Here is a 27,338-nt window from a genome sequence, read left to right on the forward strand (position 1 = left end):
ATTGAGAGAGAGAGCCTAATTTTTAGCAAGTACTCCCTTGACCATAATCTAAGCAAGCAATAACAAATTCAAACATGTTTATTTTTATTTTGTAAAACAAAACTTATCTTACAGTTTGCGATGCTGCAAACATCATTTACATTCAAACTCTCTAAACACTCATTCAAAATAGTTTTCAATATATTTGAAATTGCAACAGAGAAAACACTTAAATTAGTCCTAAATATTTGTCTACAACAAAACTCTATGTCATGAAGTATTAAGAAGAAAAATTGTTGTTCTTTTATTGAAATTGGGAGGAATTGTTGATACAAATCTAAAAATGCCTCTAAAATCTGCATTACAACGTTCTGCATCCTGAAAGAGCTTGGAAAAGCTACAATACCAGCTGAGATAAAGAAAAGAACTAGGAAAGAATATAAAAGAAGCCTTGAGAGTAACTGAAGAGAAGTTGGTGAAGAATTATTTGTGCCTCTTGTGACTGAACTCTAACTGATTGTCCTTTCTTGCTTCTATCTTTATCTTACATGTTTGATTCATCCTAGGTCAAATTTGGTGAAGAATGAGATAGAGAAAGGCCTATAATAGCTGCAAAGTGAGAGTTTGTGGGCCCTGTTGAAACTTAGTAGCTTTGGTAAGATAAATGATTGAATGAGAGACTTCATTTATCTCTCATTCAATCATCTACCTTATCGATATAACTACAATCTAAATGTAGACCTCATGATTAAATAAATGAACTTGTTATAATCATCTTATATGCATAATCGATCATACTATAATCATATTACTCATGTTGTGATTGTAATAAGATCAGACCAGATTTATGATAACTATCATAGCTATCATATGATAGCATTGATTGATGATATCATATGATAACCATAATAGTTATCATCCTAATATCACATTATACCGATTGGTTAACTGATGATTATATTATTTGACATAACCCGATTGTTTATCGGGTGATTATATTACTTGACGTGACCGATTGTTAATCGGTTAATTATACTGTTTGACATGACTCGATTGGTAATCAGTTTAATATGTTAAATGACGTGACCGATAGTTATCGGTATAACACTTAAGTATATAAGTATATGTCAATGCATGCCTTGATTGGTGGGCATTGTCTATAAGTATATGTCAATGAAATGTTGTAGAGGCATAGAAAATTGTAAATGTATTGTAATTTCCAATTTAATAACAAGTTATATGCAGGGTAGTATATTTTAAATTTTGATATTATGACTATGATACTAATATAACTATCTTTCTTTTACTGCAGATAAGGAGGATGAACATGTATCGATTTCAATGTCATCTCCTTTGATTTGCATGGTGTATAAGTAGTAGGAAGGCCATGATCAAGTGGCACCTTGATCAGACATGTCCTTTAGACATGTCTGACCAAGATGTCACTTGGTCGTGACCCTTACTAACATAAACCGATTCATAACCATTCGGTGCTACAAACATACACGCTAGTGAATCGGTATCATTGCTTTATCATAACCGATAGTTAATTGGTATCATTGCTTATAGAACATAACCAATAGTTAATCAATATCATTGCTTATAGAACATAACCGATAGTTTAATTGGTATCCTTGTTAATTGTTACAGATATAAATCATGCCCGATAATGAATCGGTATCAACGCATATATGTAAAGTAAATAATAACAATAGTAGTTAGCATTATATGCTATTGGGTTAATACCCTGATAACATATTAATGTCGATTCATATATGAATCGACATTAATATGCTATCGAGTTAATAGCCCAATAGCATTTAGATTGACGCTTAACATCGTTAAGTAGATCATCAATCTAATTCATTATTATCCAATATCAATATCATAATTATGATCAATGTTATAATCTGATAAACATAAAGCATGAATGAGTAAACTAATAACAGAGTAAAGGTTTAGGAGAGTCTTATCTTGCAGAAGCTACTAATGCATTAACACTCCCTCTTAGCTTTGGAAGATAGATAAATTAACCTGCATCACATTTCTTTTCATAATGTCAGTCTCCAAGAATATATATCAACTATACATATGATATGAAGTATCATCAGAACATGGGATACAAATGTAATACATTACTCTAAGTATGTGACATAGTGTATCACCCAACCATGTGATAAAAAATGTTTCATCATTTTATTATAACAAGATATCACCTAGACACGTGATATTAGTGTTGCCTAAACACGCAACACGGAGGATAAACATATGAGGATGGTTAAATTCTCATCTTATCCATATTGTGATATGTGCACAAACATTCAAATGTTTTATCACAACATCATCATGGCACATCCATGACATACCAGAGATCCCACATGATAACTGGTTTGAGAATCATAAGTCGTCACCTTATGATATCTGCATACAAGTGTTCATGATCTGAGAGATCGTCACCTCTTAGATATGAATATAGGGGGTATAAACCCAGAATGTCTCAACATGACAAAAGAAGTTTACATTTTCAACATCTTTATTTACAAAGTAGATTACCTTTCTATCATACCTAAACCCTTTCTAAAGTGATCAACCTTTACTCTGGAAAGTGGTTTGGTTAGAATATCTATAGTCTGATCTCTCATACTAACATATTCTAATTTGATCACATTTTTGTCTACCATGTCTCACACATAATGGTATGGGATCTCAATATGTTTGGATCTATCATGGAATACTGGATTCACTGAAAGTTTTATGCAACTTTGATTGTCGCAATGGATGATAGTAGGTTTCATCGGATTACCAAACAATCCCACAAGCAACTTCCTAAGCCATATTGCTTCTCGGGCAGCCATGGAGGCTGCAATGTATTCGGCCTCAGTGGAACTTTGTGCCACAGAAGATTGCTTCTGCTGATCCAGGATATCATGGTTGATCCTAAACTGAAGCAGCACCCAAAGGTGCTTTTCCGATTAGTCACACTTCCAGCCCAATCTGAATCTGTGAATCCATGTAGATTAATATCAATTTTCTCATACTTGAGACCAAGGTTTAAGGTACCTTGTAAATATCTCATAATGTGTTTTACTGCTACTAGGTGTATCTCCTTTGGTTCACACATAAACTGACTCAAAGCATTTACTGCATAGCATATATCTGGTCTTGTATTTACTAGATACATAAGAGACCCAATCATTTTCCTGTATAGAGTGGGGTTAGTAGAAGGTGATTCTGCTGCTGCTTCTTTAAGTTTATGGAGATTGGTTTCCATTGGAGCGGTCATAGGTCTGCAGTTGAGCATTCCAAATCTCTTCAAGATGTCTAATGTATACTTGCCTTGGTTTAGAACAATGTTGTCAGGATTTTGCCATACTTCCAACCCTAGAAAATAATGAAGGAATCCCAAGTCCTTCATATCAAATTCTTTGGATAGTTCTTTCTTGCATGAATCTATAAGGTGATCTTCTCTAGAGATTAATAAGTCATCAACATATAAAATTATTATTAGCATATCACCTTTATTCTGTTTGTAGTAGAGATTAGGATCTGCATCATTTCTAGAGAAGCCTAGTTTTGATAGATATGTGTCAATTCTTTCATACCAGACCCTGGGAGCCTGTTTGAGCCCATATAGAGCTTTCTTGAGTCTGCACACATGAGATTCTGCATGATGGATCTCAAACCCTTCAAGTTGCTCTAGGTATACTTCTTCAGATATTTCTCAATTAAGAAAGGTTGTCTTTACATCCATTTGATGTACCTTCCATCCCTTTGCTGCTGCAATGGCTAGTACTGCCCTTACTGAGGTATATCTGGCTATGAGAGAAAATGTTTCTTCATAGTCTATTCCTTCCTTTTGAGAAAATCCTCTAGCTACAAATCTTGCCTTATATTTCTCAATACTGCCATCTGTTGCATGTTTGATTTTAAAAAAGCCATTTAGAAGAAACAACAGACTTCTTAGTTGGCCTAGGAACAATTTCCCATACATCATTTTTCATTATGGATTGATACTCTTCAGACATAGCATCCTTCCATACTTGATGTTTAAGGGCTTCTGTCACATTGTCAGATTTGTTTTTAGATAGATCATTCATGAGAGAAACATAGCTGGTAAATTTGTTAGGTCTTTTGCTTTCTCTAAAGGTTCCAAAAGGAGCAGCAAAACTCTGAGCTTCTTCTACTGTTTTGGTAGCCCATAGAGGTCTTTTCTTGAGATGTCTAGGTGAGTTTTCATTTTCATTTTCAGTCTCATCTAGATTCTCCCTCTGAAACTCGGGAGTAGGATTTTCATCTAAGTTAGGGGTAGGTATATAGATTTCAGGTTCTATGAAGTTCTGAGCTCTTTTGAAAGCCAGGTCTTCTTCAAATATTACATCCCTACTTAGTTCAATATTTCTTTGACCAGGTACATAGATTTTGTAGGCTTTGGAAGTTTCACTATATCCTACAAGCAATCCTCTTTTCTAGAAGGCTCTAGTTTTAGTCTCTTTTCTTTAGGTATATGGATATAGACAGGACATCCAAATATCCTAAGGTGACTAATATCAGGCTTAATCTTAGTGAATACTTCCTCGGGAGTTTTGTCCTCAAGATGGGAGTGAGGGCACCTGTTTTGTATATATACAGTGGTGTTGGATGCTTCAGCCCAAAGATTTGTGTTAAGGTTTTGATCTAGGATCATGGCCTTGGCAGCTTCAACTATAGTCCTATTTTTTCTTTCTACTACCCCATTTTGTTGAGGGTTATAAGGTATAGTAAGCTCCCTCTTAATCCCATTATCTCTACAGAATTCTTTAAATGAATCTAATGTGTATTCTCCCCCATTGTTAGTTCTTAGGGTTTTAACTTTGTTTCCTGAGTGGTTTTCAGTTAGTGTTTTAAATTCTTTAAACCTAGAGAGGATCTCTTCTGATTCTTTACTTTTCAAAAAGTAGATCCAAGTCTTCCTAGAGTAGTCATCAATAAATATTACATAATACAAGAATCCCCCTAGGGAGGATATAGACATAGGTCCGCATACATCAGAATGAATTAATTCTAGAATTTTGCTAGTTTTCCTAGTACTATTATGGAATGCACCTTTGGTATTCTTACCTAGAGAACATCCTTTGCATGCCCCTGAATGATCTTGCTTTAACTTGGGTAGACCTGTGACAAAGTTTCCCATTGAAGATAAAGCCCTAAAATTCAGATGGCCTAATCTTCTATGCCAAACTTCATTTGCATTAGTGGCTTCATGGATTAGGGCTAGATTGGGTTCTGTGCATAGCTCATACAAATAGCCTCGTCTTTGTCCAATGGTGTTTTCCTTCTTGATGGAGGAGTTCCTTGGCCAAGCCAATACTCTGTTGTCCCTGAATGTCACTCTGTATCCGTTATCTTCCAGTGCCGATATAGATACTAAATTTTTTTTGATGCCGGGAACATATAGTACTCCTTCAAGCCGCAGAGCTATGCCTGTCTGCAATTTGATGGTGCAGGTTCCTATTCCTCTGACTGGATATGTGGAGTCATCTCCGATGGTTACGTCCTCATCACTTTCCTCTGTCATGGAATCAAGTACTTCTCTAAATCCAGTGATGTGTTTGGATGAACCACTGTCAATTACCCATGAGTTGATTTTGTTAGAAACTTGACTTGTGAGTGCTGAGTAGAATACGTATTTCCCAGAGTCATCTTCCCCTTTAGTCTTTCCTGTTTTGACAAATGTAATATGTTTCTTGGTTCTTTCTGGGCATTTTGCAACGAAGTGTCCAAACTGATCACGTCTGTAACATTGAATGTGAGATAAGTCCTTCTTTGAAGTATTCTTGCCTTGACGACCTTTTCTCTTTCTAAACTGCCTTTTCTTATTTTTCTTGGTGGAGTTGGTGTTTAGAACTTGTAGGTCTTCATCTATATTCTTGTGTTTCATTCCCATTTTGTTCAATCTTGATTCTTTTTGGAGACAGTCATCCCTTAGTCTTTCAGACTTAGGATATTTGGACCTTGCACTGATGCCTTGGACAAATGTGCTCCATCCACTAGGTAACCCATCTAAAGCAATGAGTGTTAATTCTTTGCTTTGGATCTCGTAGTGTAGAGTTGCACGTTCATCTTTTAGAACTGATATTTGCATAAAGTAGGCATTGATTGTCTCCCCTTTGTTCATGGTGATATGATTTATTTCTCATTTTAATGCTAGAGTTCGACTTGCATTTGATATCTCAAATGTGCTTTCAAGAGCTTTGAACATTTTGTAGGTTGTCTGATGTTTTCTTATGATGGGCATTATGTTGTTTCTCACCCCATCAACTATAATTTTAATCGCCTTTTCATTTCCCTCAATCCATGTTGTTTTGTCAAGTTCATTTTCCGGTTGATCATTTTTAGTTTGAACAAACGAGTCCACTTTGTTCTCTTTTAAGATCATCTGAAATCTGAATTCTGAATTTCTAGGCCGAAAAATCATCGCCACCTCCGAGTCTATCTTCGAATCTGATAGCACTGGCCATTTGAAGAAATGTGATGTATTATATAAAATTGTTCTTAAATTTGTTTCACGAAATTAAATAGCCTCAAGTTCGATCAACTTGGCTCTGATACCATGTAAATGTATTGTAATTTCCAATTTAATAACAAGTTATATGCAGGGTAGTATATTTTAAATTTTGATATTATGACTATGATACTAATATAACTATCTTTCTTTTGTTGCAGATAAGGAGGATGAACATGTATCAATTTCAATGTCATCTCCTTTGATTTGCATGGTGTATAAGTAGTAGGAAGGCCACAATCAAGTGGCACCTTGATTGGACATGTCCGACCAAGATGTCACTTGGTCGTGACCCTTACTAACATAAACCGATTCATAACCATTCGGTGCTACAAACATACATGCTAGTGAATCAGTACCATTGCTTTATCATAACCGATAGTTAATTGGTATCATTGCTTATAGAACATAACCGATAGTTAATCGGTATCATTTCTTATAGAACATAATCGATAGTTTAATCGGTATCATTGTTAATTGTTACAGATATAAATCATGCCCGATAATGAATCGATATCAACGCATATATGTAAAGTAAACAATAACAATAGTAGTTAGCATTATATGCTATCAGGTTAATACCCCGATAACATATTAATGCCGATTCATATATGAATCGACATTAATATGCTATTGGGTTAATAGCCCGATAGCATTTAGATTGATGCTTAACATAGTTAAGTAGATCGTCAATCTAATTCATTATTATCCAATATCAATATCTTAATTATGATCAATGTTATAATCTGATAAACATAAAGCATGAATGAGTAAACTAATAATAGAGTAAAGGTTTAGGAGTCTTATCTTGCAGAAGCTACTAATGCATTAACAAAAATAATTAATGTTATCTTTAGCAACCTGTGACATAAGAAGCAACCAAAAATATTAGTAAAAGAATAACAATATTATACAATTTCAGACTTGAACATAAATTTGAATATCATTTACAGGCCCAAACCTCTCCTTGACCCCATGCATTATCCATGTGGGATCCTAAATTGATGACAAACTACTGTATTATCTTCCAAAATCCTCATTTTCAGGCCTGAAACTGAAAGCTCCACCTTTGCCTCCAAAACTGATCATGAACTGATTGTCTGATGCTATAAAATGGTTGCATTATCCTTGATTTAATGAATGATCTAGGAGCTTGTTGACTTAACCAAGAGTTTGCTTTAGTCTTCTTTTCTCTCAACACTCGTAAATCATTGTCTTTATACTCATTATAAGGCTATGGGTTGTCTTTTAGACCTTCTTTTAATTGTTGGCAAAATGATAAACTAGGATGATATGACTATCCCTAAAAGATTTCTCTGAGAAATGGCTTTTATTGGGACTTATAACAATATTGCTACTCTATACCCTAGAAGCCTTGTCTTAAATCTTTTCAGTAGCTTTGACTTTTCTCTCTTGTCTTTCTCTCTATCAAAGTCACTATCTCCCCTTTACAGTACTCCCCTTGCTAGGTATTCCTTGAATGGATTGCATCTTTCTCCATTCCTTCAGTATCTTTTATCCATTTATTTTCATGATTTCTCCAAGACAATGACTCATTTCATAAAAAAATGTCACTATATTTACTCTTCATTGGTGTCTTTATCATGTGCCCTATGAAACCAACTTCTATCCTTTGTCTCCTGGCTCTTTCTTGTTGTCATAGTCATGAGGTCCTTGCTTCTATATTTGCATCATAATATTGAACTGCTCTGAAGTTTTATAAAGAAAACATCCCTAACCTCTGAATGCTCTGTGAGCTTCAATAGCTTTGGAAAAGATACTAGGATAGTGATTGTTTGATTTATTCTTTTAGACTGAATATGGCTATCTCTATTATCATTTAGACCTACTATCGCTGCTTTGTCTTTGAAATGACTATCCTCTTTACCTCATGCCTTAGATCTAAGGTTCGGTCTACTCAAATTTTTTAATTAGGCTTTTTTGTCTTGTAGAAGCAACATTGTGCTTTGATAGAGATGTTTTAGCTAAAAATTGATAACCTCCTTAAAGCTTGTGACTGAGCTTTTGGAGTACTGTGTTTTATACATTCTTTACTTGAGCCTTTTGGATGGATAGGCTACCATTAGGGACTGCTATGATTACTAAAAGTAATATTTCTTGCTGCTAAAAGGGCTTGTCAAGGCATTGATTGCAATGATCTATGACTAAAACCTTTTTCTCATCTATTTGTGTTCTTTGTCCATTGAAATGCTGAAAACACTTTTACAAGTCTGGTAATTCCTTTGTAGAAGGCTTTCATGGCCCTAAAGTTGCCTTTGTTCAATGATTTGGTGTTACTTTGAGGCTTTGATACTATGCTCTGTTTCTTTGACAGTGATGTATCTTTATGACTGTGTATGTAATGATCCTTAGTGAACATTTTATGTCATGCATCCATGATATCTGGTAGGATTGACTATGTTCTACCACAAATGCTACAATAGTATCTTTATAATGCATCCTCTTTAATATACACCATATACACTAAACTATGACTTCAGTCTTGATATCACAATGATTACCTTGTGTTCAATCCTTTATGTTGACTGTCAATCATCACTGTCATGAACTGTACCTTCTGCTTCTTAGAATTGTCTTTTTAGGGCTTTTTATGACTAAGGCTACCTCTTTATGCCTTGAGAATGAACTACTCTTTACCTCTTTTGATGGTGAACTCTTGATACTTGGGCTCTTAAGCATTAATATTTCTGAGACAAATTCATTCTTTTATTTACTGTTATTGTTTATTCACTTTTAGGTCTTCTCTTTAATCATGAAAAAATTCACTGTCACAACTTTTATATAATGCTCTATTTACTGTTAAGACCCTCCCTATTTTTCTCTTGAATCTATTATTTATTTCAAAGAGACTGAAAGGGACTGTAGCTTGATAGTTTTATTTTCTTTTCTTGTAAAAAATAAATGCATACATGTCATTTGACACCCATCTCTATTTTGTGAATCATCTATGCTCTGTGTATGTTGATTAAGGTTACCATTGGCCTTATGATTCATGATGTCGTTGCAACCTTTATTCACTGTCACCTTTGGTATTTTAATCTCCAATATACTCAAACAAAATAAATCAATTTTGCTCTTCATCTTTCATCATGATCTAGGGCTTCTCATTGTATACCACTATGATAAACTTCTTTATTGGGTTGTATCATAGGCACTCTACGTAGGCTGCTCACACAACCCTTGCCATTCGCTTTTGACCTTATCATACTATATATATGACTTTATCACTGTATTTTCTCTTTAATAGTGATCGTGTGAGGTCTACAACAAAAATCTCTATGTCATATAATCATTGTGAATGAGTATTCATGCTTGTTTAATATCCTTGGATTGACTTGATAGCCATATATGCCTTGAAGTTGATCCTTTTATCCTTTGCTTGAGCTTTTTCAGATTTTGAGGGTTGCAACTGTCTCTTTATTTGTTGACTTTATTCTTTTGGATGTTATGTTCTTTGTGTTGCTACTACTTCGTGAAATCATGAAGAGATTGTTGCAACAACTCTGCTTCAATAACTACAATTTTCCATAATACATGTAGCCTTCAAGTATATAACAAATCACATTAATGTTATGATTATCCTCCATTATGTTTAGGACAAAAGATTTCTCTGTATCCTTACCATTTCACTGTGAAGATGATCCATCCTTGATCACATCTCTTTTTGTCACAATATCGACTACTTATTAATGGTTTGTTTAAAAATGCAACAACAATGAACATTGTTCAATTCTTCATTCTTTTGATATAGGTGTTGCTCTCTGTTTTGGGTAGGGTTTTGTTATTGTGTGCTCAAAGGATGCTTTTTTGATAGTGATATCTATGCTTTATGGACTAGAATGGGTTGGGCTATTGGTGTCCTTGAATAGGTTGACTCATTGCTTGCCATGGGTTGTCCTTCCATCTTTAATGGTTACCTTTGACTATCATTTATTTGTGTATATCTATGATTGGAATCTCTTTGTCTTGTAGAAGCTTCATATGATTGTCTTCACCTTGATCTTGACGTTCTTGTATGTGGAGGCTTGGAAATAAAAATATGTTCTATTATTTTCTCACGACTTAAAAAAATTATCAGCAAACCTGCCCTATTCCTATGACAGTCTAATACAAGTTATCAAGCATTCTTTCCTTCAAGGGTTTCGACTGTCAAAGGTGTGAGTCCATGTTTTGAAACATGTGAACTACTCTTCAAAAAAATTCATTCATTCTCTCTTCAAGAAATTTCACTCATTCTTTATCATAGATTTTGGACTGATTTGCATTAAAAACATAGAAACAAAGAGGTAAAATCCTCTATATACATGCAAAAATTAATCTCTATCATGAAACACAAAGATGGTGTGAATATAAAAGAAGAACCTGTCTGGAACTTGTTGAGCCTTTCCATGATATGGTCCTTTGTAGTTGGCACGTGGCTTCTCTTAACCTTTTCATGCAAACTCCTTCATTGAAGAGGCTAACTTCACGTTCAAGCTCTTTGAGGTAACCCTTTGACCTCTCCTTCATTTTATGACTACTCTCCTTTAGACATGACCCATTACATAGATCAGATGACTGCCCTTTTGTGAATCTTGAGATATTTATCTTTGATGTTGTAGTAGACATGTGACACTTTGCATGAGAACCGACTCACAACAAGACTTCATTCTCATGAAAGAACTCAGATTAGACATAAAATGAAGCCCTAAATGCATGAAAAATTGTAATGTACCCTTTTGGAATTTATCTTAATTTAGTTCTGAATCAACAATTCTAACTTAAAATGAGATTTGTAATACATTCATAAATATAATTTAATGGATTCTAGAGACATTTTTACTATCAAAATGCTAAGAATAATTTTAGAAGATGGAACTTATCTTGATAGCTTTCCCTGATTATGCTGATCATAAACCTCCTCCATAAATTGATTATCATATTCTTACAAACTACTCTAGAACTCTTACAGTCTCCTCATAAATCTTTCATAAAATTCTTCATTATCTACTCCTATATTATTTATTGATTTACATATGCTCAAAAATCTCTCATTGCCCAACTTGTTTCACCCTTCAATGTGGAGCATCAATATAGTATTGGGTCCTTCTGATAAGTGATATGAACTTTTGCGATAGAGTCTTCCTTGATCAGTAACGTCAGCTCCTCATGCATCCGTATTTGGTATTTATGTCATCATACTGGTGCATTCAGATTTAAATAAAATAAATATATAAATTCTTCTATCTGCCCCCATTAGAATGATATTGATGTCTCTTAAATAAGAAGCGAAAAGATGTGAATGTGAACAGTTACCCTCCCAACATGAGATCACATCCCATATGAAAAGCTAACTGACGCTAATGATTAGTTAATTAATGTAAGCATCTATTATCTTTCCTTGGTCATAAATGTGGGAATTCTTCTGCATGTATCACTTGTTATTGATGAGTATATTTACTTATTAATTATAATCCGATGTTCATAATTAATCATAAAACCGGTCTTTGGGTTTGATAAGGCATATCAATTGGTTTGATGCTGCCAGCTACAATGTTAATCTATACTTTACCAAGTTGATTATTCTTTTCATCTTATAGCTATCATCTTAGGGAATATATTGGTTTATTAGTCAGATCATTCTCAGTGATGATATTAACCTTCATTTCTCTTAGTCCCTCTTGGTGTGTTTGTGTGTGTTACCTGATTAATACTTGGCCTCATCATGAATAAATCGTACCTCTTCATGGTAATCGATGTTTATTATCCATATATTCTGATTCCTGTTTTCCTAGAATTCCCCCCCATTGACAGATGAGAGTTGGTTCCCAATATATCTCTGCCCCTCAATGGAATGGCTGCTTGAGAGGGTTCACATCTCTTCCAATATCCATCGCACCTTTTAATTATTTATCGGTTGGATATGAATCATTATTTGTCTCCTTGACTAAGTCAAATCTAACTAGTTTTGATTACATTGCTAACTTGTCAATATTCCAACGTTGTTTATTGTCCTCTACCACCTCATGCTTGCTAATATATAACATTCATTAATTCTTCCTTTCATGATACGTTGCCTTGCAAATCCACTCTTGCTGAATATCACTGTCTGTTGTTGAGGGGACAACCTCTGACACCAACAGTTTGCTTAATATTTGATATAATAATTAACTTTATTTATTGATCAAAATGAATGCTATTCTATTATATATTCTTTTTTTATTATTGAATATTTGTTTTCTAAACTTATTTAATATTATATTTGTTTCTAATTACATTGTTATGGGAATGAATGTTTACTTATTAATTAATTATTGATCAATTACAGTTACACACTGTTATTGATCAAATATTTAAATCACTATTTTATTAATATGTAATATTTATTTATAATATTTTCAAATATAATATTAATTTATTTTTATTTAAATATTTCAAGAATATTAATTAATAAATATTATTAAAATAATAATATTCAATAAATAAATAAATATTTAATGATTTGAAGTAATCATTTGTTGATAATTTTTAAATTAATCAATAATAATTATTTCATGTAGGATATAATAATGATCAAGGAGGGGACATGACAAAAACTGATGGCTTTCAACTCCAACTTCCCTCCAAATCTCAAAAGATGCTTTTTTGCCTTTATTCAACGTGAAAATACATAAATTTGGAAAGTCAAAGCTTTTAATCAAAATGAGGAGGAAATTTAATGTGTATGACTTGATATATAGGGACTAAAGGTATTTTGACTATAATTTTTGACTTGGAGGAAAAAAATAGGTAACAATTACTTTTAATTTTATTATTGTTTGGGACTTTTGTTCAGGTTCTTATGCCCTTTCATTCATGCTACTCTTCTTTAAAATTTAATGGTTTTATTTTCCCTTCGATTTGTCTCCCAAAGCAATGGGATGGACTATCTTCACACTTGTTTTCCCCAATAATGTCACTTCCTATGGATTCTTGATCTTTTGTTTTCACATCCCATACCTCTCTATTTTGCTATGACCCTCATGATTGTCTCTATCTCACACATGACATCATTAATAATTATTTACCTTTTTAAATCTTACAAATCTTCTTTCCATTCAGTACATAGACCCTAGATTGAAAGTCATTCCACACAGGAAAAATGTAGATGCCACCATGGTCCAATAGCTCATATTTAATTGTAAAATATTGTATTGTTTAATATCAATGTATATAAATGTTGAATGTCAGACACTTGAGAATGAACCCTACAATATTTCAAGGCCCATATCTAGTTGCTAAGTCAATTATAGTAGTGTTGTTCTTGGGAAATCAAAGCAACACAGGTGATGAGACACTAGATATATGGCTGAATGTGGTATAGATGTCTAAAAATATGGAAAACACTTTGGTATGCAGCATGAAAAAAGACTAGGATGAATAATTTGCTCAATTTAGGTGCATAATAAATGATTAAGATTCCTTCAAAAAAATTAACAAATTTCCCTTTATGTGAACCATAGAGTATAGTTTGATTGATTAATAATTAATGCAAGAGAAAGGTCCATATCCAGATCATGTTACCTTTGTTTCTATTCTGACTGATGCAAAAGGATGTTACCACAATCTTTTAAGTAATGTAGCTCTAGTGTCAAAGAATGCAATGCTTTGATGTTATGATTCAAAAAAATTGTATTGCACCCATAGTAGAACATTTGTTATGATAAAAATGAGATATTATTTGTTACTTTTCAATATGAATACAATGCCAAATTGCTATTGATTATTTGTTCAAAACTTAACCTACTTAAAATGACTTTTTCTTTTAAGTGGAAATTTTGTTTATGGCCTTGTTTGAGTTTTGTTTGTCTGATGCAAAAGTAAAGATTCCCTAATAGGATATAAACTTCTCCTATCTCCAATGACTTTTACTTTAAGTTGGATTTTTGTCAAGGCCCATTTTGAAATATGTTTCTGTTACAAAAGTAAAGATTCCCTAATAGGATATACACTTCTCCTGCTTCCAATGACTTTTACTTTAGGTTAGAGTTTTGTCAAGGACTTTTTTGAAATCTGTTTATCTGTTACAAAATTAAAGACTCATTAATAGCCCTTTCATTTCTAATTCCATGGAAATTTATTTTTAGTTTACAAGTCTTTCTAGAAAATTTAACCCATAATTTGTGTTTCATTGATTTGTTGTACCTGTAATTTTATTTTCTTTTTAGCAACTAAATTATAGATTTTATGAGCTAGAAGATTACAGTTTAGTGGTTCACCAATATGATTCGACTATTCTAAAGGGCATGGGTGGAGTGACTGGTTAGGATAGCTTATTCTTTGCATAAAATTTGTTAGGGGCCAAAAATAGATTGCCTTGATAGGAAGGTTGGTTATTCCTTGATGTCATGTTTTCTAATAGCCTAAAGATTGATCAATAGGCCAAGACCATTCTTTAAGGTTTGTGTCTCATTTTCTTTGCATTTTTTTTAGTTTATATTTTATTTAAGAAATTTATTAATTTTGATCTTAACACTAAATTAAAAAAATCACAATTCTAAAAATAAAATTTTAACTCCCTTCCTTTGCCTCACAACAATTGCTCCTATCCTTTGCCCCAACTCCTTTTTTTATCCCAACTTGGCAGTAAGTAAGACCAAGGTAAGGCAGACGGGCCTTGAGCTAGGTCACAAGGATACTCTAGAGGTAAAAAATAAAAAACCATCTTCCTAAATGTTTTATGAATATTTAAAAAAAAGTATGAATTGTTACTAAAATAATCCACAATTGATAATTATAAATAACTCTCGCAACATAAGCCCCCTTCCTTCGCCTCAACTCCTCCTGACCCCAACTTGGTAGTAAGTAAGACCAAGGTAAGGCAGACAAGCGTTGGTCTGGGCCGTGGGGAATGCTTCTAATTTTAAAAAAACATACCCCCCCTTCTTAATAGGCCAAGACCATTCTTTAAGGTTTGTGTCTCGTTTTCTTTGCATTTTTTTTAGTTTACATTTTATTTAAAAATTTATTTATTTTGATCTCAACACTAAATTTAAAAATCATAATTTTGAAAATAAATTTTACCCCCTTTCCTTCGCCTCAACTCCTTCTTGACCCCAACTTGGCAGTTAGTAAGACCAAGGTAAGGCAGACGAACCTTGGGTTGGGTCACAGGGATACTCTAGAGGTAAAAAAAACAAAAACATAAGCCCCCTTCTTAAATGTTTTATGAATATTTAAAAAAAAGTATGAATTGTTACTAAAATAATGCACAATCGATAATTATAAATAACCCTTGCAACATAAGCCCCCTTCCTTTGCCTCAATTCTTTCCTGCCCCCAACTTGGCAGTAAGTAAGACCAAGGTAAGGTGGTCAGGCGTTGGTGTGGGTCATGGGAAATGCCTCTAATTAAAAAAAAAACATAGTCCACCCCTTCTTAATAGGCCAAGACCATTTCTTTAAGGTTTGTGTCTCATTTTCTTTGCATTTTTTTTTTGTTTACGTTTTTATTTAAGAGTTTACTTATTTTAATCTCAACACTAAATTTACAAATCATAATTTTGAAAATAAATTTTACCCCCTTTTCTTTCGTCTGAGCTTCTTCTTGACCTCAACTTGGCAGTAAGTAAGACCAAGGTAAGGCAGATGGGCCTTGGACTGGGTCACGGGGATACTTTAGAGGTAAAAAAAACACATAGCCCCTTCTTAAATGTTTTATAAATATTTTTAAAAAAAGTATGAATTGTTACTAAAATAATGCGCAATCAATAATTATAAATAACCCTCGCAACATAAGCCCCCTTCCTTCGCCTCAACTCCTTCTTGACCCCAACTTGGCAGTAAGTAAGACCAAGGTAAGGCGGACAAGTGTTGGTGTGGGTCATGGGGAATGCCTTTAATTTTAAAAAAAACATAGTCCCCCCTTTTTTAATAGGCCAAGACCATTTATTTAAGGTTTGTGTCTCGTTTTCTTTGCTTTTTTTTTTGTTTATGTTTTTATTTAAGAATTTATTTATTTTGATCTCAACACTAAATTTATAAATCATAATTTTGAAAATAAATTTTACCCCCTTTTCCTTCGTATGAGCTTCTTCTTGACCCCAACTTGGCAGTAACTAAGACCAAGGTAAGGCAGACGAGCCTTGGACTGGGTCACATGGATACTTTAGAGGTAAAAAAAACACATAAGCCCCTTCCTAAATGTTTTATGAATATTTTTAAAAAATGAATTGTTACTAAAATAATGCACAATCGATAATTATAAATAACCCTCGCAACATAAGCCCCCTTCCTTTGCCTCAACTCCTTCCTAACCCCAAATTGACAATAAGTAAGACCAAGGTAAGACAGACAAGCGTTGGTCTAGGTCGTGGGGAATGCCTTTAATTTTAAAAAAAAACATAATCCCTTCTTTCTTAATAGGCCAGGACCATTTTTTAAGGTTTGTGTCTCGTTTTCTTTGCATTTTTTTTAGTTTATGTTTTATTTAAGAATTTATTTATTTTGATTTCAACACTAATTTTTTTTATATTAAAATAGTTCAGAACATATACAATATATTATTAGGTGTCTTGTTTACATATATTTTGCATTGCTTATCCTTTGTTTCTCGCTTCTATACAATATCCCTTTTTTTACATGTATAACAAAATAAGTCGTAGCCCTGAGTCAGCTGAGTGAGTATTATAGTATAGACATCATATAATAGGGGTTGATACAAAATGCCTCATTGGCCATACAACAAGTAACAAAAGAAGTCACCATGTTCATTGCTCTCTTGTGGCTTTCTCCTCATATCTTGGAAGAAGCACATCTGAAATCTTCAAGATTGAGCTTTTTCATGTACTGAGTTAAAGCCTCGATCTCCTTCGGATGCAATATATCCATATGTTTCTTGAAGTAGCAGAAAAACTGAATATCTTCCTTTTAGATCTGTAAGGCACCCTCAAGAATCAAGGTCATAAATCTATCTTTAGATATCTCCATGACAACAGAAACCTGTGACATGATAAAAAAAAATGTGTGAGTTTATTATTAAACTCAGTAAGCCTCCTCTTCTTGTTCTGGAAAACCTCTCCATTTCTTTCCTTCCACAAAAACCATAACACCTCACAAGACAAGACATGTCGTAACCAATTCATCTTAAAGTCAAAGGATTCTACAAAACCAGCAAGGACCTCAGTCCAAGAAAGACCAGGCTTGTGGTTCCAAGCAAGAGAAGGACCAAGAAAGATGGACCACACACCATAGGCATATTCACACTCAAAAATAGATGCTCAAAGGACTCCTGCACATCACACACAACACACTTAATAGACATGAGACCCTCATCAGATAAAAAGGATCCAACAACAAGCTTTCTTAACAAAAGGAGCCATCTAAACCAAGACTTTTTAGGTTCAATGGGAGAGTGCCAAAAGAGATCAAAAATAAATTGTCATCTGGACTTAGGCCATTCACAACCCCAACCTTGATTAGCTCTAGAGAAGATTGAGTAATCCTCTTTTAGCATCAGATAAATCTGTTTAGTAGAGATTTCCAAAATTGGAGAGCCATCCAACCACTTAAGCTGTTTCAAAAAAAAATAGTTTCTAGGATCTTACCAAGAAAAAAACAACCTGTAGCCTTACCAATGAGGGAGTATGTTTTCTTTTGTGAGTCTCATATTTAGACTTGATCTCCATCCAAGAGCCAAATTGGTTGTCAATCAGTACACTGCTAATTAGGGATATACCTTTATCATTTAAGATCTTAGCAGAGCAGCTTTGGGTCAAAGCAAGGGGTTTGTTATTCAGGTTCACCCCCCACCAAATAGATCTATCCACAATAGCATAAGTTGAAGAACTTCCTATTGCATCCTTAGAGGGTAGTAACCTCCTTACCTATGACCATGCCTTCCAAAGTGATGCAAATACACTAGAACCAAACACTTTCATGCTATAATCCCCAAGTACAATATCACATAAGGGGATATTCCTCCATGTTTTACCTTTCTTAACAACCGACCTTTCAATATTATTTCTTATCAGCACCTTCCAAGGTTTATTGCCATATAGGGCTTTTACAATCCATTTGGAGGCTAGGGCAATGCCATGGGCCCTGATATCCTTGATACCCAATCCCCCCATACATCTAGGTCTACAACACCAATTCCAATTCACATAGTGTTTCTTCTTGTGCCCCATCCCATCAGACCATAAGAAATCCCTCATAATCGTTTCAAGCTTATTAGTTTGATAATTAGCAAACACCCATGTAGAGGCACAATAAATATGGTGTGAGGAGAGAACCTTCTAAACAATCTGCACTCTGCCAGCTAGGAAAAGCATGTGAGTCTGTCATTTAAAGTGTTTCTTTTCAATTTTAGAGTATAACCATTGCCACATATCTTTAGTAGTCGGGCTAATAGCAAAAGGAATACCAAGATATCCTACAATATGATTTGGTCTTGCCCGTTGCCACCCTTTACCTGTGAACCAATTTAGGGGAATCTTAGACCATCCAAGTATAGTAGATTTGTGAGGGGATATCTTAGCACTAGAAGCCAAGCAAAAAAATTGAAGTCTTTCCATGGCATTATCAAAGTTATCCTTAGATAGGGCTAGGAATAAGGTAGTATCATCAGCAAATTGAGCATTAATCAGATCATTAGCATTAGGAAGAGTAAGACCTTTGATAGAGGGTCCAAGTTTTGGGGCCCTTAGATATAATAGAGAGCATCTGCAACAATGACAAACAGGGTCAGGGCAATGGGGCACCCCTTCTTTATAGACCTCCTTAATAGGATAACTTCAAAAATATCTCCATTAATCTCAACAACTGTGAAGGAGTCTTTAAAAATAATATCTATCCATTTACAAAAGTATGAAGGAAAACCAAATGCTTGTAACATTCCCCTAACAAATGACCATTCTATTTTGTCATATGCTTTCTCAAAATCCAATAGGACCATTGCAACATTCTGATTATCAGCTTTGGCCCAGTGCATAGTCTCCCAACTAGTGACCAGATTTTCCAGAATATATCTCCCTTTTATAAATCTAGTCTATGTGACATAAATGAACTTATCTAGTAATCCAACAATTCTCCTTGCCAAGATTTTTGTAATGATTTTATATGAGATATTCAGTAAAGTGATAGGTCTCCAATTTTTAACCAGAGTCTTATCACCACCTTTAGGTAACAACTTAATACCCTTATTTATATTTTCTCCAAGGGACTCTTGTGCAAAAACATCCTTGTATAGTGCCAATAGTTCCAAGCTTATCCACTCTATGTGTTTCTTGTAGAACTCAATAGGTAGACCATCTATTCTTGGAGACTTGCCATTGGCTAGTGAATTGATCAAACCTTTGATTTCTTCCAAAGAGATCTTATGGCTCAACACCTTAGCATCCTCACAAGATATTTTCTTAGGGATTAGCACTAAACATTTTTCTAGGGCCTTCTTATTACTATCCCCATGCTCAGATGAGAAGAGACTATTATAAAAACTAAAGAATGCCTCTTTGATGGCTACCAGATCATTAGTGATTACATTGTTGACTTGAATATCTTCAATAAGTTCTCTCTTATTCTTGGCTCTGATAAAATTGAAAAAATAATTGGACCCCTTATCTCCCCCTTTGATCCAATTCGTCTGAGCTCTAACCTTCTGCCCTTTAATCTTAAAATTTTGCAGTTTCCTTAAAAGGTTCTTCACTGAGGACAACTCTCCTTCCAACCTAAGATCATTCCCCTTATTCTGCAAATCCTATTCAATCTCATTAAGCCTGGTTTGAAGAAAGGATTCCTCCTTAGACCTGTCCATAGCATTCTTCTTTCCAATAATCTAAAACATTTTTTTGTAGGATGTAGTAAGTTTCTCCCACTGTTCCCTTGGTCTGAGATGGGGTGAACAACATTTAGTCATATGAGAGACCATCAAAATGGCATCTGCATTATCCTCATCATTTAGCAAGGAGACATTCAATTTGAAGCCAATTCCCCTTTTAGGTCTAACCATAGAGGAAGGATCAAGGTCCAAATCAACAGTGAAGGAGATACACAGATGGGGGCTTACCCCCTCTAAGGGAGGAAGGAGAAGAAAGAAACATCTACATAACATCTATCCAATCTGCAATGCAGTCTCTGTTTACCACTTTGGTTGTTGTACCATGTGAACCAAATACCACAAAAAGAGCCTTTCCTCCTCTCCATGGGATCAATCAAGTTAAATATTCTTTTGAACTTGGACCAAAAAAATTGTTCATTCCCCTTCCAACAATGTTTAATACCACCACTTTTATCATCACCATGTTCAATCATGTTAAAATCTCCCACAAAATTTCAGTATACATTCAGTAATCCGGTTGTTAGCCAGTCCCAAAGTCTAGCTCTGTCTTTGTAGTCATTAGCAGCATAGATGTTGCAAATACCAAAAACACAATCTTTCTCCTTAAAGGTAACCCACAAGGCTCTTTGACAGGGAGAGATGCCATTAGCAATGATCTTATCAGCCCACATGAGGCCAACCATAATGGTAGTGCCACCTTTACCCCTCTCATGATTGGAATGAAACCCTATGGCCTAATCCCACAAAAATCTCAACATAGTATAAGCTTGAAACCCCACCACCTTGATCTCTTGAAGGCATATAATGTCTTTTTCTTTGATGCAATTACACCATTTTCTGACAACATATTTTCTATTAGACATTTCCAGGCCCCTAACATTCCAGCTATGTATGTGCATCATCATAAGAACTTATTTGGAGGAGGGTTTCTGATTCTTGTACAATCTATTAAAGCATTCAGGAACCTCATTAACTTTCTTGCAATTATCATTGGAGAGAGATTGTCTATCAGATGTTTTTCTTTTCTTTCTCAAGTTTTTACTAACCACTTCAATGAATTGCTCATCATTACTACTATTTACTAAGCCAACCGAGCCAAAGGGTACAATCTTCCTATCAACAAAATCGTCCACCACAGAGTTCATGATACCAGGTAAGGGATTACTCACCCTCAAGTCAGATGGGACTAGGGTGACATTTCTTAAAAGATCATCCTTCTCCTTAATACTTGCAAGAGCAATCTATTGGGCATTTAACCTGGGTTGGAGAGAGGGATTCACAACCCTTCCTTGATCAAGGAAAGGAGGATCAGAATGTACTGATTGACACCTGCCAAGGTTCTTGGAGGGATCATTAATGCAGGGGGCTTGAACAACCTCATATTCATCCTCAAACAGAGGATTTGAGAGACTAACAAATTTATTTCCATTACTATCACCAGTAGGGCATTCTAGGCCAGATTTAACAATCTCTTGGCCTATATCGAAATGAGTATCCACAAGTACAAAGACCCCCTCTTTTGAGGAGGAAACAACTTTTGGCATTATGTTATTATCACTCCTTAACTTATTACTATTATCAACACTAAAATTAGCATTATGAGATTTCTTCAGAGAAGGGCAATCTTTTCTTACATGTCCATTATTTTTATAGAAAAAACATGCCCCCAAATTACCCAACAAGGACACTTCCCAAGCATAGTTTACCCCCTCTTTTGAGGAGGAAACAACTTTTGGCATTATGTTATTATCACTCCTTAACTTATTACTATTATCAACATTAAAATTAGCATTATGAGATTTCTTCAAAGAAGGGCAGGCTTTTCTTACATGTCCATTATTTTTATAGAAAAAACATGCCCCCAAATTACCCAACAAGGACACTTCCCAAGCATAGTTTTCTCCTTCAAATTCCAGAGAGATGATGTCGGGAAACACTATCTTGGGGTCAAGAGAAACGAGTGCTTGAGCATTCAAATGGGGGAGGGTAGTTCTCGAGCCTTCGAATTGCAAAATGGAGCCCAAGGGCTTCAAAATCTGAGAGATGAAAGGCCAAAATTTAGGCTGCAGGTTTTCAATTTCAACCCAATTGGGGGATGAACGAGCAATAACCTACTCTGCATTCCCTTTAGGGAACCAAGGAAAATCCCTAAACAGAGAGCACCCCACATTCCAAATTTTTTTTTTCAAAACTCTATCTTGCATATTATGAAACTTAAAGAAAATTACAAACAAGCCCTTTTGACTCATTCTGCAGAAATTAACATGAATTCCTAATTTTCTACCCCACACATTAGCAATACAATCATCAAGAAACTTCCTCGAAGGCAACAATTCTCTATCCATACATACAAAGAAAACTGCAATATTTCTTAACCAATATTGTTCAGCCCTAATAGCCTTAACCATATCCTCATTAGGCGTTAGGGAGAGGGTTTCAACCCGAGAGGATGAGACTTACCATTTCCTCCTCCTCCGGGGTCGTCCGCCACTCTATCATCCTTGGGTTCATGTCTATCTCTATCGGTTGTGGTTCCTCCTGAGGTGGTCTCCGTGTCCATGCGCTCAGGCCTGCAAAAGGATCCATTAAAACATGCAGAAGGTGGACAAATGGTGGCTGAATGCTCTGAAAGCACTACCTTGTAAGAGAGTTTTTCATGCTCTTTCTTCTGCGGAATGGCGGCCTCATTTCCCAAACCTCCTTCATTATTAATGATGCCATTCTCATCATTCCTTCAAGAGGGATCTTCATTACTCAGACTACCCATAAATCTCGCACGAGCGACCTCAATGAAAGGGCACAAACGAAACCTAAGTCCAGAGGCAAATTGGCACAAAAAAAACAAGCATGCTGAAGGAAGAGGAAAAATAAAGAAGAGAACAGAGCACGACAAAGGCAAACATGAGGCAAAAAAGAAAATCAATTCCTTCGAGATTAAAAACCGCATGGGAAAGAGGACATGCATCACTCGATAAGACACCACGATGACCTCATAAGAAAATGCTAGCAGACTGGTTCAAAATCCGAGGAAGGTGACAGGGCATCCTCCCTAGATCCGTAAAAGTTGGAGAGCGCGCTCTTCAGTTTTTTGGTCTCACCCAATCTTAGCACTAATTTTAAAAATCATAATTTTAAAAATAAAGTTTACCCCCATTCCTTCGCTTGAGCTCCTTCTTGACCCCAACTTGGCAGTAAGTAAGACCAAGGTAAGGCAGAAGGGCCTTGGGCTAGGTCACGAGGACACTCTAGAGGTACAAAAAAAAAAACATAAACCCCCTATCCTAAATTTTTTATGAATATTTAAAAAAAAGGTATGAATTGTTACTAAAATAATGCATAATTGATAATTATAAATAACCCTCGCAACATAAGCCCCATTTTTTTGCCTCAACTCTCTCCTGACCCCAACTTGACAGTAAGTAAGACCAAGGTAAGGCGGACAGACGTTGGTGTGGGTCGTGGGGGATGCGTCTAATTTTAAAAAAAACATAGCCCCCCCTTCTTAATAGGCCAAGACCATTTCTTTAAGGTTTGTGTCTTGTTTTCTTTGCATTTTTTTTTAGTTTACGTTTTTATTTAAGAATTTATTTATTTTGATCTCAACACTAAATTACAAATCATAATTTTGAAAATAAAATTTACCCCCTTTCCTTCGTCTGAGCTTCTTCTTGACCCCAACTTGGTAGTAAGTAAGACCAAGGTAAGGCAGATGGGTCTTGGACTACGTCATGGGGATACTTTAGAGGTAAAAAAAAAACATAAGCCCCATTCCTAAATGTTTTATGAATATTTTTTTAAAAAAGTATGAATTGTTACTAAAATAATGCACAATCGATAATTATAAATAACCCTCGCAACATAAACCTCATTTTTTCGTCTTAACTCCTTCTTGACCCCAACTTGACAGTAAGTAAGACCAAGGTAAGGCAAACAAGCGTTGGTCTGGGTCGTGGGGAATGCCTTTAATTTTAAAAAAATCATAATCCCTCCCTTCTTAATAGGCCAAGACCATTTTTTAAGATTTGTGTCTCATTTTCTTTGCATTTTTTTTAGTTTATGTTTTATTTAAGTATTTATTTATTTTGATCTCAACACTAAATTTAAAAATCACAATTTTGAAAATAAAATTTACCCCATTTCCTTCGCATGAGCTCCTTCTTGACCCCAACTTGGCAGTAAGTAAGACCAAGGTAAGGCAGAAGGGCCTTGGGCTAAGTCACGGGGATACTCTTGAGATTAAAAAAAAAACATAAGTCTCCATTTCCTAAATGTTTTATGAATATTTTTAATAAAAGTATGAATTGTTACTAAAATAATGCACAATCCATAATTATAAATAACCCTTGCAACATAAGCCCCCTTCCTTCGCTTCAACTCCTTCCTGACTACAACTTGGCAGTAAGTAAGACCAAGGTAAGGCAGACAGACATTGGTGTGGGTCGTGGGGAATGTCTCTAATTTTAAAAAAAAATATAGTCCCCCTTTCTTAATAGGCCAAGACTATTTTTTAAGGTTTGTGTCTCATTTTCTTTGCGTTTTTTTTAGTTTATGTTTTTATTTAAGAACTTATTTATTTTGATCTCAACACTAAATTTACAAATCACAATTTTGAATATAAATTTTACCCCCTTTCTTTCGTCTAAGCTTCTTCTTGACCCCAACTTGACAGTCAGTAAGACCAAGATAAGGTAGATGGACCTTGGGCTAGGTCACGGGGATATTCTAGAGGTGAAAAAAAACATAAGCCCCCTTCTTAAATATTTTATGAATATTTAAAAAATAAATATGAATTGTTACTAAAATAATGCACAATGGATAATTATAAATAACCCTCACAACATAAGCCTTTTTTTTTCTTCGCCTCAACTCCTTCCTGATTCCAACTTGGTAGTAAGTAAGACGGGCAAGCATTGGGCTGGGTCATAGGGAATGCCTCTAATTTAAAAAAAAAAAAACCATAAGCCCCCTACTTAATAGGCCAAGACCATACTTTAAGGTTTGTGTCTCGTTTTCTTTAATTTTTTTTTAGTTTATGTTTTATTTAAAAATTTATTAATTTTGATCTCAACATTAAATTTAAAAATCACAATTCTGAAAATAAATTTTAACCCCCTTCTTTCACCTCACAACATAAACCCCCTTCTTTCACCTCAGCTCCTTGACCATAATTTGACAGTAAGTAAGATCAAGGTAATGCAGACATGCATTAGTGTGAGTCATGGGGAATGCCTCTAATTTTTTTTAAAAACATAGTCCCCCCTTCCTAATAGACCAAGACCATTTCTTTAAGGTTTGTGTCTCATTTTCTTTGCATTTTTTTTTAGTTTACAATTTTGTTTAAGAATTTATTTATTTTGATCTCAACACTAAATTTACAAATCACAATTTTGAAAATAAATTTTACCCCCTTTTCCTTCGTCTGAGCTTTTTCTTGACCCCAACTTGGCAGTAAGTAAGACCAAGGTAAGGCAAACAGGCCTTGGGCTAGGTCACAGGGATATTCTAGAGGTGAAAAAAAAACATAAGCCCCCTTCTTAAATATTTTATGAATATTTAAAAAATAAGTATGAATTGTTACTAAAATAATGCACAATGGATAATTATAAATAACCCTCACAACATAAGCCTCTTTTTTATTCACCTCAACTCTTTCCTGATTCCAACTTTGTAGTAAGTAAAATCAAGGTAAGACAGACAGACATTGGGCTTGGTCATGGGGAATGCCTCTAACTTTTAAAAAAAAAACATAAGCCCCCTTCTTAATAGGCCAAGACTATACTTTAAGGTTTGTGTTTCGTTTTTCTTTGATTTTTTTTTAGTTTATATTTTATTTAAGAATTTATTAATTTTGATCTCAACATTAAATTTAAAAATCACAATTCTGAAAATAAATTTTAGCCCCCCTTCTTTCGCTTCACAACATAAACCCCCTTCCTTCACCTCAGCTCCTTCTTGACCCCAACTTGGTAGTAAGACCAAGGTAAGGCGGACGGGTCTTGGACTGGGTCACGATGATACTGTAGAGGTAAAAAAAAAAAAACCCCCTTCCTAGATATTTTATGAATATATATTAAAAAAATATGAATTGTTACTAAAATTATGCACACTTGATAATTATTCTTTTGCCTCAACTCCTTCCTGACCCCAACTTGGCAGTAACTAAGACCAAGGTAAAACGAATATGCGTTGGGATGGATCGTGAGGAATGCCTCTAATTTAAAAAAAAAAACATAAGCCCCCTTACTAAATGTTTTATGAATATTTCAAAAGAATTGTTAATAAAATAATGCACAAAGAAAAGTTTACTCACTATAAAAATATCATTTAGAAAGCATAAGAATTTCACCACAATTATTTAAAAACACATTTTGACTCAACATATTAATACTATGTAAATAATTTTTATTATAAATAAAACAAAATATATTGTGTCATGTCGTGTCGTGTCATGTGTAGTGTTATGTGTATTTTTGTGTTGTGTTGTTTTGTGGTTGTCTTAGGTCAATTAGGGGAGGCCAAACAAGCTTCCACCTTCACGCGGTTGGCCTTGTTAGTAGAGAATGTTCAAAAAATTATTCTTGAAGCTAAGAGAAGATTGTGTAAATATATTCATTTAAAATAAATAATATTATATGCATGTTGAAATTCTCAAATAAAAAAGAAATCATAGTCTTAATTATAATTAGTTCGTTTATCATTAGTAGTGTAAGAGTCTTATCTCAAACTCTAATAAGAATATACTAGTGATAAATATAAACCATGATTTTTTTTGTTACAACATCTTAGCATATTGTTTCCCTATTGCCTTTGTGGCATATCACTGTGTGTGCCTATGACGTGTGAATAAATAATATTTCATATAGTTCATATTATAAGCATGTTGAAATTTTCAAAGTAAATTTAAGAAATTATGAATTCAAAGGTCAAAATAAAAGTACATTTTAATTATTCATTATAGTTCTAGGTGTTTATGGTGAAAATGGATAACAATAATAACAATATT

The sequence above is a fragment of the Cryptomeria japonica genome, chromosome 1 (assembly GCF_030272615.1).
Source record: "Cryptomeria japonica chromosome 1, Sugi_1.0, whole genome shotgun sequence".
Lineage (NCBI taxonomy): Eukaryota > Viridiplantae > Streptophyta > Pinopsida > Cupressales > Cupressaceae > Cryptomeria > Cryptomeria japonica.